Raw genomic sequence first — 14548 nt, forward strand, 5'->3', positions numbered from 1 at the left:
CTGGAGGTGATCCCTAGCCACCCAATCCCCAACAAATAGAGAATATTCAGGAGGATGAGGCAGGAGGATTCCAAGGTGGAGTCCAGCTACAAAGAAAGCTCAAAGGGAGTCTAAGCAATTTAGTGATAACCTGTCTCAAAATAAAGTAGGACTAGCCTGGTCTACACAGCAGGTTCTAGGTCTGTCTCAAAATAAAGGATTTTTATAAAGGCAGAAGAGGAAACAGCCCAAGAGAGACCCCAAGTGACCCAAAGCCCTTCAATGAGTCAGTATGGGATCCTTAGCCTTGACTCCCACACCCGTGGGAGCCACTTCTTTGGTGGCAGTGACCCAGAAAAGTCATGGATGGCATGTGAGCCCCCAGAAAGACCCAGGTGCTGCAGAGTGGGGCTGCAGAGTGGGGCTGAGGATGAAGGGTCTCCTCTGGGCCCTGTGAGAACTGGCTGAGGCCTGGGTCACCTGTTCTAGGAAGTCCAACGAAGCAAGTCATTCAAAAATATCTATCATCAGTCCCAGATACGCTGCACACACTATAATCCCAGCTCTAAGTCGGAAGCAGAAGGATCAGAAGTTCAGTCAACCTGGGCTACAAAGTCAATTTGAGGTCAGCCTGGGCTACATGAGACCTTGTTTCAAAAAAAAAAAAGAAAGAAAGAAAGAAAGAAAGAAAGAAAGAAAGAAAGAGAAAATATGGGTAGTGGTGGGGATCTGACACCTTCACACCGATGCACATAAAATAAAGTTAAACAAATTAAAAGAGAAATCAAGTCCTAGTCATACACAGCGCTATCCTCTCCACACGTAACAACCACTCTTTTACGTTGTCCCTTTCCCCCAGTGTGCCCAGACACCTGTGCCTGGTACACAGCAGAGGGCAGCTGACTGAGGACAGAAGGAAGAACCCCCTACGGTTGGCACTGGGGGTGTCTGACCACATCACATCACGTCCTCCTGGTGACAGCCAGCTGACCATCGTTGCCCAACCAAGACTAAGACTGTCCTTGCTCAAACTGCACTTTGGGATTGCCCCAAAGTGGGATGGACAAAAGAAGGGGTGCCAGCACATTATCCCCCAGAGATGTGAGGGTTTGTCCGCCACACCCTACGCCAGGAAAAGGCTTACTGTGAGGATTTGCGCAGCACTGGATTAACCCTGTTTAGAGGCTCCACCTCCCTTGTCCATTTGAACAGGCAGCTGAGCACTCTCTGGGCAGTTCAGAGAATCAGTTCACTGACACAGAATTCAAAACCGCCCTGTGACCAGACCGTCAGGCCTTGAGTCTGAGTCCGTGTGACCATCAGGGCCTAAGCCTTCAAGCTGGGCATGGCAGTGTTTGTAATGCCAAGTGCTCCTACAGCGAGACACAAAACACGTAAGAACCCATGAAAGTCCGGGTGGAGCAGTACAGAACAAGGGACTCTGTCTGAAGCAAGGTGTCCTGTGAAGACGGCGGTGTCCTGAAGCCCGAGGCAACCCCTAACCTCCATGCTTGCACAGTTGCACACACACACACACACACACACACTCTGTTAGTTCTGTTCATTCCCAGTAATCACCTAGGAGCCCTCCCGCAGGACAGAAAGAGAGCAAATAGGAGATTCTGTCCTCTCTCCCTCTCCATCCCTAACCAGCCTAGAGAGGCCAAAGGACACCAGGGCAAATGAGATTCAAATAAAGGACAAATCAAGTTTAAATCACTACAGTTATTCATCGTGGAGGGGTGTGACTGTGTTCCACCATGATGTGTGGGAGTCACAGGACAGCTGTGGAGGTCGCTATCTTCTACCCTGTGAGCGTTCAGTCGGCAGCCAGCCGTCTTTACCCTCCGAAGGACAACAGCCCCAGATGCTTCTATTAGGGCGAAGTCTAGGACCGCCGCAGGAGAACATGAAGCATGTTCTGTCATTGAGATGCCATGAAAAATCCTCCTTTTGGTACAAGTTTATAATGCAACATTTGGTATATGTTTATGCTAAAAAGCATTTACATACACACACACACACACACACACACACACACACACACACAAATAAACAAATAAATTTATTTACCTGAACTTTTTTCCAGTGCTGGGATTTAACCTAGGGCCTCAGCGCCCGCTACACAGCACTTTACTATAGAGCCACATCCCCGATCAAATTCAGATTTCACCACTTAACCAGGTGCCCGCATCTTATCTGACGGCTCCATCCCAGCCCATGCCAGCTTCCAAAGTTTTTTATATATTTGTTTTATTCTATGTGCATACGTGTTTTATCTTCATGGACCCCTGTGCACTGTGAGTGCCTGGCACCTGACGAGGTCAGAAGAGGGTCCCAGATGCTCTGAAATTGAAGTGCAGTTTTGACCTGCTATGTGGGCACTGGGAATCAAACCCAGGGAGGTCCTCTGTGAGAGCAGCCAGCGCTCTCACCTAATAAACCACCCTCCTGCCAGCATTTCCACACGATGTGATGCTTAAAAAGTAGCCACGGCCTCTGGTCCTCCCAGCCTTCAGGAACCCCAGTTTGAAGGCCAAAGGCATCTCTCCAGCCCCACAGATCTCCTCCCCTCTGAGCTGGCAGCGCTCACTTCGTTGGCATCCCAGCTCCTGCTCCCGCAGCCCACCTCCACCCTTCCTCTACCCTTCTTGCAGTGAGCATCATCTAGGGTCCTGGCTGCTCAGGGTACCATCTGTAGATGTCCTACACTGGTCCCCAGCAGCAGTGCCCGAGGATGCTGGGACCTAACTGGACACAGCTCTGAGAGTCCCTCCAGCTGTTCGCAGCCTGTGGGGTTATCTGTGATTGCCATTGTCTCAGAATTAATAATAATAGTGAAGGAGAAGAAGGAGAAGATGGAGAAAGAGGAGAAGGAGGAGGAGGAGGGATGGGGTGTGGCTCAGCAGACCGTGTTTGTCATAGTAAGTTCCAGGCCCTACTCAGGACACCCATTCTCTCCGCTCCTCCTCTAGGTTACACGGGGCGGGGTGGGGGGGGAACGGCCCAAATCAGTGAACTCCTTCCCTGATGGCCTTCCCTGTCCTTCCTGGCCCACACAAGTTTCCCTTCTCCAGTAAGGTCTCCCTCATTCCTGCTGGGGACGCAGGCATCTCCTGAGGAGGGAGAACCTTGCCTGAAGTCATGGTGGAGCTACCATGTCAGGCTTTCACAAGTGAAGCCTCTGTGTCAGGCCCTGGGGACACCGGACCAGGACACGCACACACCCCTGTATCCATGGAAGACTCCATAACCCAGGGAAAGATGTCACTCAAAACCTGAAGCAGGGTTATACCAGAGGGTCCGAGGAGAGGGGAGCAGGACGGGGTGGGGATGCAGCCAAGGAAGCTTCTGAAGAGGAATGGAGAGTCTCAGAGCAGGGGAGGGTTGAGCAGGGATGAGGTGGGGTCAGCTGACTGGGCACGGTGGCACAGCCTTGTCAGAGGAGCAAGGCCCTGCAAAACCCCATGTCGCCTTTACACACAGCTCCTGGAAGAGCCAGGAGACCCAGGACAGCCTGCTGGGGGCTCACCCAATCCCGGAGCATGACATAGGCTGTCTTGTTAGAGCTAGGACCGAGGGTCTGAGCATAGCAACACAGGAGAAATCACCAGCCCGGTGGCTTGAAGAAAGGGAAACCCTCAATGATGGGCCAGATTCCCCAAGGACATTAGGGGGCCAACAAGACAGTCAGGAGCCAGCAGGGCAGAAGTCCTTCCAATAATCACAGCTGCCTCTCAACCCCAGGTCTAGAGGAGCTTCATGCTCTTTGGTTCCCGAAGTGTGTGTGGGGGGGTGGGGGGGCGGACAAGAGGAGGATGGGGGAGGCCGGGGTGTGCAGGTCGAAAATCCAGAGGGGACTCCCTTTCATCTTTCAGCTTGCTAGCAATTGCCCAGAATTTACATATTCATTCATTCATTCATTCGCACTGCAGACATTTCTTCAGTGATGAGCCCTTCTCAGACACCCGAGCAATGACAGAGACAAATCAGATTCTTAGCCTGAAGACACTTTGGTCTAGAGGGCAACAGACCAGACATAAATAACTTCAAGGCTGACAGGGTCCAGGAACATGGTGTGGGAGGTGGTCTCTCACCTGGGCCACAGGAAGCTCTCAGGAGGGGATGATCTGAGTAGTCAGGCAAACATCTGGTAAGAAAACCGGGCTGGGGGCAGAGCTTCCCAAACCATTGGCAATCAGCACCCCAGCTGTGCCAGGGCCCCTGACAATGGGAGCTATTTCTGGTTGTGCCTAGAAAAAGAAGGTGGCCGCAAGTGTGACGTCCCCCCAAGCTGCAGAGCTGGGCTTAGGGGAGGTGGGGAAAAACTGGGGTTTGAAGCTGGGTCTAGCCAAGCTCTGGGGTTTGCCACCGTGTCCCAGACACATTAATGACCCTTTAACCTTTCCACAGCCTCCTGAAAGGTGAACACTATGGGGGGGGGGGAGCGCCCCAACCGTGACCAAATGGTCTGAGGTTGGTAGAGGGAGGGCAGTGTGGCGCAGAGAGGATTCTACTGCATCTGCGAGGCCCCTGAGCATCACTACCTCTTCTCTCCTTCCACCCACCACCCACCCCAGCTGGTTGGGGGAAGGGTCGGAAGCAAAGAAGGAAGTGCCTGTAATCTAAACCAGACGTCGCTGGCTGTGCTTCTCCCCAGCCCACTCTGGTCCAGAAATAACATACGCACCAAGCTGGCACCGGCCCACCCATCCCAGCTGGTCCCAGAAAAACACACTCAACACTCGGGGCCAGGCCCCAGTTTCCCAACAAACCTATTTCCTCCTCTTTCCTTGGGGTAAAAGCCTCCCCTTCGGCATCCCTAAGGGGCCTAGTTCAGGGCCATCCTGGCATTGCCTAGGTTCAGCCCAGGAGCGTCCCCGGGTGCGCGCCTACCTCTCTCCAGGTCCCTGTCCTCGGCTGCGTCCAACGCCACCACACGCTGGGGACCTGCATCCCTCACTCGGGCCCTGGCCTCCCCGCACCCTCACTCCACCCCGCGCTCGCTCCACGCTTTAGACCCGGTACCTGGGCGCCGGAGCTCCGGACACCATCGGCGGCGGGGGGCGAAGCGGGCGGCGGAGGCCCAGCCTCAAGCCCGGACGGCTTCCCGGGGGAGGAGGAGATCGGCGCGACCGTCGCGCGTCTCTCCGGGGCTGCGGGAAGGAGGAAGGTCAGAGACTCCGCGGAGCGCAGCGCCGCGCCGGGGCGGAGGCGGCGCGGATTAGAGCGGCTTCTCCGCGAGCCAATGGCGGCGCGGTGGCTGCGCAGGTGGCAGCGTCGCGGTACCCGGAGGCCGCACCCGCCCGGCCGCTTGCTCCCAGGCTGGGTGCGTGGTTCCTGCGCGCTCCTAATCCTTGCGTCTCACGTGTGGGTGCACGCAGTATAGAGGCTTGCCTATGTCTATCCCTGATGTGATGACCCCCTCCTCTTGTGTGTGTGCGGGGGTGGGGTGCATGCAGGACAGGGCCTTTCTATCTAGCCCTGGTGTAATGACCCCCTACCCATGTGTGTGTGGGTGCTTTCAGGACAGGGCACTTCTGTCTAGCCTTGGTGTAATGACCCCCTCTTCTATCCATGTGGGGAGGGGCGCACACGGGACAAGGACCTGCCGTCTAGCCCTGGCATGATGACCCCATCTTCTACCAATGTGTGTGGGGATGCATGCAGGACAGGAACCTGCGGTCTAACCCTGGTGTGGTGACCCCTCCTCTATGTGTGTGTGGATGCCAGCAGAGCAGGAGCCTGTGGTCTAGCCTAAGAGAGAAAGCTCTCTCCTTCACTCTTTCTCATGCCCCCTCCCGGTCATCAAAGCCGACTTAAGGCCTTTTCTGAGGCTTTCTGGGACTTGGGTCCACGCTTCCAGGAGCCAGACTTCCGCCCCAGGAGTGGGGTCTAAGGCAGTTTCATTCAATGTCTGTGGGGCGCCTGCGATAAATCAGGCGCTGAGCGATGAGACAGCCGGGGAGGGGGGTGGGCTTCAATAGAACAAAACTGACTACTAATCCCATCACTGGGGAGGCAGAGGCAGGTGAGTCTCTGTGAGTTGGAGGCCAGTTTGGTCTACAGAGAGAGTTCTGGCTACACAGAGAAACCCTGTCTTGAAAAACAAAACAAAAACAACCAAACAGAAAAACCAGCTACCTCTGCCTCCCCCAACTCACGCTCAGGAGAGAGCTGGGTGTTCACATGGGGAGGAGCATGTATCTTGAAGTGGTGTGCCCAAAACTGAAAACAGATCTGTAGAGAACACAGAACTGTGGCCAGGACCGGAGTGGGTGAGGCTGATGTTGAACACTAGACTTCCAATGAGGCGGTGTGGACTCCGGGTTTGCCGCAGACCGCCCTACTCTCCCGCACCCCTGAGCTGATGCGCATGTGTCTATCCTTCCTGAATCCCCTGGCCGCGAACCCTCACTGTGAGCTCTGAAGTTCACTTCAGGGACCCAGAAGAAGGCCCGAGTACAGTGTTCCTTCCTTTGGCAAGAATTCCCTGAGCACTGGCTCCAAGCTAGGTCGTTAGAGCCTGGAGGAAGACAACACCAATCGAGCAGGCCACAGGGCAAACCTACACTGGGGTCAGAGCAGACAGTCAAGGGTGTAGACGGATTAGTCAGGGGCAGAGCAACAAAATAAATGTCTATTCCAGGGGCTGGTTAGGCTGGATAACACCGTAGAAGCCGGCTGCTGTGAGAGAGGCCGCTCCACCAGGCTGCCTGCCTCAGCGGTCCCCATTTGGCCCTGCAGGCCTGGAGGATCTCTAAAGAACCACAGTAGTTACTGGAGGCCTGCAGTAGGCACTGGGAAGTTGAAGAGGCGGGGATCTGGAGGTAGCTGGCGCAGCAGACAGGACGGATGGAAAGTGAAGGTCGGCCAGCAAACTGCACTGTTTTATCACTAGACTTCTTATAGCAGGCCACCACAAAAAGATGCCAGCCCCCGTGGGAGAGTGTCCTCTCCCCTCAGTGAATGGTCCAGGTGTTCCAGGGAGGGTTGGGGGGCCCTCTGGGCAGAGCTGCCCTGCAAGCTTCGCTAGAGGAGCTGAAAGACCAGCTGAAGTTCTGGTTAGTCACATGGCACAGGGGTTGGGGAACTTCTAGGCAAGGCCAGCACCTGTACACAGGTGTGCGGTAGCCTGGGGCTGATGAGGCCCACCCTCTGTTCCAGCCTCAGCACCTCCCAGTTCCCGTTCTCCACACCTCAACCCTGAGTTTCCCATCAGCCCCAGGCAAAGGTGTGAGGCTCGCGTGGGTGGGACAGAGTTCACTTAGCTCCCAGTGAACCCTCCTGTGACTCAGCCTTGTGTGGCAAGCTGTTTAAATGGCACGTCTGGGGCCTAGGGGAGCCACTGACACACCCAGGGCTCCGTGCATCATACTGACAGCGATGATGGCTACACTTCCCTGGTGAGATGCTGGAACCAAAGGATGCAAAGTGACTGGCCCTTGAAACCTAATACAGAGGGTGAGGGTTGAGACGGCAGAGAGAAGTCAGTGAGTTCTCTCAATAAAAATAATAATAATAACAACAACAACAACAGTAATTTTAAGAAAAAAGCCAGAGGAGTCCACAGCACCAGACTTTCAAAATGGGACAGGCATGCGCTGTCCCTTTGTGGCAGACTTTGGAGGGTGCTAAGAGTCAGGAGGAGATGCTCACAGGGCAGAAGGTTGTGATTCAGGAGGATAGAGAGGCCAGAGGCTGAGAGGGAAGCAGCTGCTCTCATAGGAGCTGTGGACCCAGTCAGGAGGCCAGGCGGGCTTTGAGGAGTTGCTCAGCTAGTGGGGTTTGTGCCTAGCACACTCACTCAGATTCCGGGGCTCCAGCTGTAGCTTCCAGTCTCTGGGTGTAGTGGTGCAGACTTGGGAGCCCAGGACTCAGGAAGCAGAGGCTGGAGAGTCAGAAGGTCAGGTCAGCATCCTCGGGCACCCAGCGAGCTTGAGGTCAGCTCGGGACCCTTGAAAATTCAAACAGGAGTGCTCGCTTCGGCAGCACATATACTAAAATTGGAACAATACAGAGAAGATTAGCGTGGCCGCTGCGCCAGGATGACACGTAAAAGAAGCATTCTATATTTTTCCTAGACAACAATGAGGACCCTAAGAGAGACATACATAGATCTAATCTACATGGGAAGTAGAAAAAGACAAGATCTCTTGAGTAAATTGGGAGCATGGGGACCTTGGGAGAGGGCAGAATGGGAGGGGAGAGGCAGGGAGCGGAGCAGAGAAAATTGTAGAGTTCAATAAAAAAAAATCAATTAAAAAAATTCAAACAGGATGGCACATGAGTTTAATCCCAGCACTTTGGAGGCAAAGACAGGTTGATCTCTATGAGTTCGAGGCCAGCCTGGCCTACAGAATGAGTTCCAGGACAGCCAGGGCTGTTACACAGAGAAACTCTGTCTCAAAACACCAAAAACAAACAAACAAAAACAAAACAATCAAAAATAGAGAGAGGGGAATGAGAAGACAGACCACGGGGCACTGTGCAGAGCTGAGGCGTGGCTGGGGCTGAGCACAGACCTTAGCAGCCAAGACGCTGGAAGGAAAAGGAGAGCACCCCACCACTCAGGCCCACGCAGTCCGTCCCTGTGTAACTCAAAATAAATGTTTCAGGAACTGACATGGAATGTCCACGCTTCCTGAATTAGACCAGCTTCCTTCTAGACGGTCTGATTGCAGACCTGCTTTCAGAGACAACCTGATCCACCCTCCTGTGCGTTCCCTGCCCCCATCCTGCTGCCTCCACTCCCGCAGGTCTGTGCGCCACCTCCACCTTTCCTCCAGTTCTGTGCCTCTGCCTCAACGTGCCTGCCCTCGCTTCTGAGCATCAAGTTTTGCTTTCCTGACATTTTCCACATCTCTAGTGTCCCTGTGCCAAGCCCCCCTCAGAGCAAAGCTTCCTCCCTCCCAGAGTTTGTGCCTCATAGAGCGAGGAGCCAGGCGCAGCTGTCCCTGAGGGTTTCCAGATGCCAGAGAGACACAAAAGACGTGTGGGCAGTGCTGAACAGGCGTGGGAATAAATAAATCAATGAATGAATAATGGATTGGTAATTGATACTGCGAGTTAGGCCTGGGAGAGGAGCAGGCAGAAGAGAGATTTCAGGTCTCCTTTCTTCCATGTAGTAAAAAGACTTGGGGAGGAAGGAGGAGGAAGGAGGAAGAAGGGAGAAGGAGGCAGGTGGGGGCGTTGATTCTCTTTCTCTCTGAGGCAGTCGAAAGTAGTTTCCTAGGGTGGCCTTGGACAGTGGAGGGTGGGAGGGTGACGTTCAACTTTTTGTTTGTTTGTTTGTTTGTTTGTTTTGAGACAGGGGGTCTCTGTCTCAAACTGCCCTGGCTGTCCCGGAACTAGCTCTATAGACCAGATTGGCCTTGAACTCATAGAGATCCGCCTGCCTCTGCTGGGACTACAGGTGTTTGCCACCACTGCCTGGCTTGGCTTCTGACCTTTCCCTCTAGAGCACTGAGATTACAAGCATGTACCCTCATGCTCAGTTTGGGGTTTTGCTGTTTTAACTTCTAAAAAATTATTATTTTCAGGCCGGGCGGTGGTGGCGCACGCCTTTAATCCCAGCACTCTACAGAGGCCAGCCTGGTCTACAAGAGCTAGTTTCAGGACAGGCACCAAAAACTACAGAGAAACCCTGACTCAAAAATCAAAAAAAAAATAATATTCACTTTTTTTGAGACATAGTATCACTGGCTGTCCTAGAACTTATTCCACAGACCAGGCTGGCTTTGAACTCACAGAGATCCACCTGCCTCTGCCTCCTGGGTGCTGGGATTAAAGGTGTGCACCACCATATTGTGGCTAAAAATTATCGATGATTATTGAATGTGTGCATGGCATGCATGATACGTGTGTTTGAGCACAAGGAGCACACTACATGTGTGAAGGTCAGGAGACAACTATTTATTTGTGTGAGGGTGGGGTTGGCAGAATGTGTAGAGGTCAGAGGGTGTCAGTCAGTACACTCCTTCCTCCAGGTGGGACCCCCTATTGAATTTAGGCCTCTAGACTTCTGTGGCAAGCACCTCTACTGCTGAGCCTTCTCTGCAGCTCTGTGCCTGCTCACCAGGCATTGTGTCAACTCACCCACCCCCGAGCCCAACCACCCTGTGGAAGGCCAGCGATTGACCCCACTTTTGAGGCTGGGGATTCTTAAACTCAGAGAGGGCGAGCGACTCATTCAAGATCACACAGCAAGTCAAGTCGGTGACAGAGCTGGAGCTGAAAACGGATCTCTGAGCTTTGATTGGGTTGTAGCCTCCTTGCCTCACGGCTACCGAGCCGGTGGAACCTGTTTGGAGGCTGGGCAAGACAAAATCGGGAATCCGACTGGCTGGGTCTTGGCTGCCCAGCACAGGGTTTTATTTTCTGAGTTTCTCTTCAGCAACGTGACGTGGAAACAGGCTGTGCTTAGGACAGCCTTACAGCCCCTCTACCCTCTCCTCAGCTTCCGCCACTTGGCCTCCCACTCGTAGAGCGGCAGTCAGCTGCCTGGTGTACAGAGACGATTGCCATTACACCTTGAATCCCAGGGTGTCAGGAGTTTTGCAGTTGTAGGTTTCTCTGCTTGTGACTTGTGTCTGGAAGCCACACCTCCTTCCTTTGGGAGGTGCCCAGATTTAGGACCCAGTGATGGCCCAGAGGCAGTTTACCCAGGACACACAGACGCTATGACAGAGACTTTCTCCGAACCAGGTTCTTTTTTTTTTTTTTTTTTCTTTCTTTTTCGAGACAGGGTTTCTTTGTAGCTTTGCAGTCTGTCCAAGCCTGTCCTGAAACTAGCTCTTGTAGACCAGGCTGGCCTCCCCAGGTTCTTTCTGGGTTTGAGACATACTAGCCGTCGTGCTACAGGCCGGGACGCGGAGAGCTCAGGTCACGCGTGCGATGTCACAGAGCTGGAACGCGTTGGAGCTGCGTTTCAAATCCCGGCACTCTGGTTCCAAGGACCACATTCTGCTCGGTACCTAGAAAGAACAAGCGCAGACTGGGGCTTACGCCAACCGCTTGACCCTGTGGTACCTAGGGCTGTGGCCTGGACACTCTCGCCACCTAATGGTGTTGGGCCTCAACTACAAGCGGAATTCCCGAGCAGAGGCAGAGTCTATCTCAAGCCTTGTGCACGTTTGTGTAGGTTTAGTTTTTTGGAGACAGTCTTCGATAGCCCAGACTGGCTGGACTCACTGTGTAACTGAGGATGGTGTTAAATTTCTCATCCTCCTGCCTCCACTTCCCAATTAATGGCGCTCTCATCTGCTGGATCTGTTACAGACAGTTGCTAGCCACCACATGAGTGCTAGGAACTGAGCCTGGGTCCTCTGCAAGAACAGTGTGCACTCTTAACCTCTGAGCCAGCTCCCCAGCCCTCTAAGGTTTTTCTGAGACAAGGTTTCATACTGTAACCCGAGTTGGTCTTGAACTCAGTGTAATCCTCCTGCCTCAATCTCCTAAATTCTGAGATCACAAGAACAAGTCCCACTGTGTCCATCTATTCCTTTTTTTAAATTATTTTTATTATTATCATTGTGTGGGGGCTCTTCCTATCTTTATGTGGTCTCCTGGATTTGAACTTGGGTCCTCAGACTTGCATCTTTGGGCAGCCAGCAAGTACCTTTAAACCATCTTGTTCTTGCTACCTTATTTTTTTTAAATTACTATTTATTTGTGACAGGGTGGGGGCGATAGGATGTGTAGAGGTCAGAGGCCAACTTTTGGGAATTGGTTCTCTCCTTCTACCACATGGGTCCCTGGGAACAGGTCCTTGGGCCTGGCAGCAAGCGGCCTTACCCACCCAGCCACCCCATCTCCATCATCTAGTCTTTTATTTATTTATTTATTTTTCGACAGAGTTTCTCAGTGTAGCCTTGGCTGTCCTGGAACTCACTCTGTAGACCAGGCTGGCCTCAAACTCACAGAGATCCGCCTGCCTCTGCCTCCCATGTGCTGGGATTAAAGCTGTGCGCCACCACTGCCCGGCTCTCCCATCTATTCTTAACATTAGCACTTGGAGCCGACATGGAGATGCACGCCTGTAATCAATCACAGGAGGATCAAGAGTTTTGAGTGTCTCAGAGGCTCCGACAGAAACTATACTCGCTGGAGGAAGGGCCACCCGCACAGGGCGTTGTTTCTGCAGTGTTCCAAGACTTTCCTGCGTGGCTAGCCTCTTACCTGGAACTTGCTCTGTAGACCAGGCTGGCCTTGAACTCACAGAGACCCACCTGCCTCTGCCTCCCAGCAGATTAAAGGCAGACTGAAGGCTTGGGCCTCTCTTTCTAATACCCTTGTTCTCATGCCTATCAGGTGGTATCGCCAGGCTGAGCCTGAGTCCTCTCATCTTAAATAATCCTGTCAGGAAACAGATACCCCCAGAAGTTTGCTTAACTCACCCCGCCCCCACCCTTGGCTGCTTTAAGATAGGGTCTCATGTAGCCCAGGATATCCTTGAGGGAGTTCTGGCGCCAGAGGAACTTCTGAGCCTCTGCTTCCCCTCTGGAGTGCAGGGATTACAGTCACATGCGCCCTCCCCCACTTCTGCTGCGCTGGGATCAAGCCCAGGGCCTCTTGCAGGCTGGGCCAGTGCTTCCCCCACCAGTCACAGAGCTGTGTCTCCAGCCTCCCATGTGTTCTTCTCTTTATGATTATGTATTTGAGAAGGTCTTGCTGGGTGGGCATGTTGTGTCTTTACGGGAGGCAGAGGCAGATCTTTGTGAGGCCAGCCTGGTCTGCAGAGTGAGTTCCAGGATAGCCAGGGCTACACAGAGAAACCCTGTTTCTGGAAGAAAAAAAAGATTAATCATTACACACCCGATAGTGCTGGAGAACTGCTTGGCGGTGGGGGTGGTGTGGGGGGTGGGAGTGGGGGAGTGGGAGGGTGGGGGTATGTGTCCAGGTCCCAAAGAGGGTATGTGGAACCCTTGGGGTGGGGAGAAGGAGGAGCTGACATGATCTGAGGGTGAATTGGGATGGCTGCCAGCAATGTTTATTGAGAAAAGAATACAGCTTTTATGCTGTATAGTTGCACATAGGATTAATAGAAGAAAAGGGGCCTGTGAGCTGGGGAGATCAGGGATTGAGGAATCCAGCATTGACACTGAGGAGAGGCACCAGGCACGTTTTCATGAAAGGGTCACAAGTTCCTCCTGCCAGAGATAAGAGGAATGACTGCTGTAGCAAGCAGGAACTTTCCTCAAGCCCCTGAAGGAATGGAGACCCTCATCCAGATGCCTGACCTTGGGAAAGGGCTTCTGGGGAGCAGACACTATACTCCATTTTCTTTCTAAATGGGCCTGTTCCCCTCAGATGCTCCCAAAAGTTCCTGATGTCTTTTTTCCCATGATGCCAGGCCATCCTGATTTCTCTGTGTTTATTAACTGGACTCTTGCCCTTAACGGCTACAGGTTCTGGATCTGAACTGTAGGAATTTCATCCTTGGGATCAGGTGTGTCTAGCAAATCACTAACTTTCCTGTTCTTGATGTAATTAGGAGGGCACAGTGGGATTCCTGGCTCCGAGGTGGCAAGGATTTTTTTCCCAAAGAATTATTTGTTTAGAGAGGCTACCAATGCATACATTTTCAGCCTTTTTCCCAAAGGGAAAGGCATTAATAGTGAGAGTCACTAAAAGTGAAAGTTAAAAGGCTGGAGAAGGGTGGGTGGTCTGCAGTGTCGCAGTGCTGGAACTTTGTCAAGCAGCCGTGCAGCAGTGGCCACCGTGTGGTCCACGCCGTTAGACTGCAGCACTGGCTGCCGTGTGGTCCACGCCACTAGACTGCAGCAGTGGCCACCATGTAGTCCACGCCACTAGACTGCAATGGCCACCATGTGGTCCACGCCACTAGATTGCAGCAGTGGCCGCCGTGTGTTCCACACCACTAGACTGCAATGGCCGCCATGTGGTCCACGCTGCTAGACTGCAGTAGTGGCCGCCGTGTGTTCCACACCACTAGACTGTAATGGCCGCCGTGTGGTCCACACCACTAACCTGCAGTGGCCGCCGTGTGGTCCACGCTGTTAGACTGCTTTGAAACCCACAATACTTTGATAAGGGAATAGACTGCGCTGATGTTGAACCCAAGCCCAGGGCTCCAAAGTTTGCATCTCATGTCAGGAGAGGTTGTTACAATTGATCGAGCAGTCTTGCTCTTGGCTGAAAAGTTGGACAACTGGCCCCCAGGTCTGGGGACACCCATGGATCTCAAGGCAGACCCATGCTCCTGAGCTGTAGAACACAGCCTCTCTTCGATCCCAGCTAGCAAAGACTGCTTTCTTCAAATCCAACCCCATCGAAGACAGGGCTTGTGCACAGACACCGCCCAGAGCTTGTGGGGAGCCTTCTAGCCTGTGCTCTCTGCTTTTCTGCTTTTTAGTGCTTTTTGGTCTTTTGTTTTGTCATGTATGCATATGTGTGTGTGCATATGAGTGCATGTATGTGTATGAATGTTTGCATGTGTGTACATGAGTGCATGTATGTGTGTGCATGTATGTATGTGTATATATATATATGAGTGTGTACATATGAGCACGTGTACATGCATGTATGTATTGTACATGAGTGTGTA

The 14548-nt window shown here is 52.9% G+C and overlaps 1 protein-coding gene and 1 non-coding gene across 3 annotated transcripts in view; one reads left to right on the plus strand and one right to left on the minus strand.

Moving 5' to 3' along the window:
* Nucleotides 1–5161, minus strand: part of Pacsin1 (protein kinase C and casein kinase substrate in neurons 1) — a 39026-nt gene extending 33865 nt beyond the window's left edge. Inside the window, exon 1 of one of the 2 annotated variants that reach the window (XM_048451170.3) lies at nucleotides 5008–5161. The gene's annotated coding sequence lies outside the window, so the exon portion shown is untranslated. Of the gene's footprint in view, nucleotides 1–4076; nucleotides 4233–5007 lie in introns of those variants that run through there. The other variant, XM_085679906.2, reaches the window with a different exon arrangement.
* A 2794-nt stretch (nucleotides 5162–7955) lies between these two features.
* On the plus strand, nucleotides 7956–8058 carry LOC148119193 (U6 spliceosomal RNA). Its single transcript, XR_015735550.1, has one exon. It is a non-coding gene; the product is annotated as a U6 spliceosomal RNA (small nuclear RNA).
* Nucleotides 8059–14548: the final 6490 nt, after the last annotated feature.

The sequence above is a fragment of the Myodes glareolus genome, chromosome 18 (genome assembly GCF_982192425.1).
Source record: "Myodes glareolus chromosome 18, mMyoGla1.1, whole genome shotgun sequence".
Taxonomy (NCBI): domain Eukaryota; kingdom Metazoa; phylum Chordata; class Mammalia; order Rodentia; family Cricetidae; genus Myodes; species Myodes glareolus.